We start from the raw sequence: 1533 nt of genomic DNA, 5'->3' as shown, positions 1-1533 counted from the left end.
GCCCGCGCCCTGCGCTGCGGCCAGGGCACCGGGAGCGAGATCCGGCTGGTACGCGGGGGAGGCAGAGCGGGGAACGCTGTGCGGGGAAGCGCTGGGGCACGGAGCCGTTCCCGAGCCAGTCACATTACACTCAAACAGGTCAAAAGCAAAATCCAAGACACCCCAAACCAGCTCCCTCCCTTTTCTTGGGGGAGTAGGGGGGTTGGGACCAAAGAAAACAACCTGATCATCTGCGAAGAAAGGAACAACCTCCCCCCGCCCCAAGCCCCGTGTTTCAAGGTTTGACAGTTTTGAAGGGGACTTGACGCAGACATTTGTCCGAGTTTTCCGGGGGGAAAGAGAAGATCCTGGGCAGATTGAACTGAACTCGGAAGCTCAAGGCCACCTGAGTGAGCGGCCAGATTTCTGAACGCTTAGACGAGTCAGGGTGAAAACCAGCTTCCCGGGAGCAGAGCAGCTGGGACCAGACCCTGGGGGTTGGCAGGGCCCGGACTTCCCCAGCAGCTTCCCACGCTCCACTTTGCCTGGCCCTGGCGGGAACTGCACCGCCGGGCAGGGGATGTCCCAGGCACGGGGCTTTCTGCCACGCGGGAGCAGCCCCCCAGTTGTCTCTGCCACCAGCTGCAGCCTGGGCCAGGCCAAGGCTGCAGGTCATTGCAGGGCAGCCCAAGACTGCAGCAGGCAGAGGGGCAGTGGGTGGGGCAGGGTGGCTAGACACCAGCCCCGCGTTGCAAATGCCGGGTGAAAAGGGACCCTGGCGGCTCCGGTCAGCACCGCCAGGCGGGCCATTAAAAGTCCAATCGGCGGCACAGCTGGGGCCTGCCCTGGCTCCGCGTGGGTCCTGGAACCGTGACCAATGGGGGACCCCGCCCCCTGAACCCCCTTCCACACCCCAACCCCCTGTGCCAGCCTGGAGTCCCCTCCCGCCCCCTGCAATCCCCCTCACAACCAACCCCTTGCCCCAGCTCTGAGCCCACCCTGCACCCCAAACCCCTCATCCCTGGCCCTACCCCAGAGCCCGCACCCCCAGCCCCTGCCTCAGCCCAGTGAGAGTGAGTGAGTGTGGGGGAGAGCAAGAGAGGGGGTGGGGCCACAGGGAAGAGGGCGGGGCCTCAGGGAAGAGGGCGGGGCCTCAGGGAAGAGGGCGGGGCCTCAGGGTGTTTGGTTTTCTGATTAGAAAGTTGCCAACCCTAACCGGGCCATGTGCAGAAGGGCCCCCCCAAATCCCCAGTTACCCCAAAGCCAGCGGAACCCCCTCTGCTCTGGGCTTCCCAGCGTCCAGACCTCCTCCCTGGCATCCCAGCTATGGCATCTCTTTTGCCAGGGTTAGCCCCGGATCCCCCCCACCCACACATTTGCCCTTAGGAGCCAGGACATGCCCAGCGCTGCCCCAGGTCCCATTCCCAGCCCCGGTCACGCTGCTGCCACGTGTGACAGGGCAGGGGGCAGGGCTGGGGGGGCAGCCCCTCTGGCAGGCAGCAGGGCCCAGTGAGAGCCCACGGCCAGGGAGACAGCGACCCACAGCACATGGGC

This window comes from Lepidochelys kempii, chromosome 23 (genome assembly GCF_965140265.1).
Source record: "Lepidochelys kempii isolate rLepKem1 chromosome 23, rLepKem1.hap2, whole genome shotgun sequence".
NCBI classification, from domain to species: domain Eukaryota; kingdom Metazoa; phylum Chordata; order Testudines; family Cheloniidae; genus Lepidochelys; species Lepidochelys kempii.
This window is presented reverse-complemented; position numbering follows the sequence as displayed.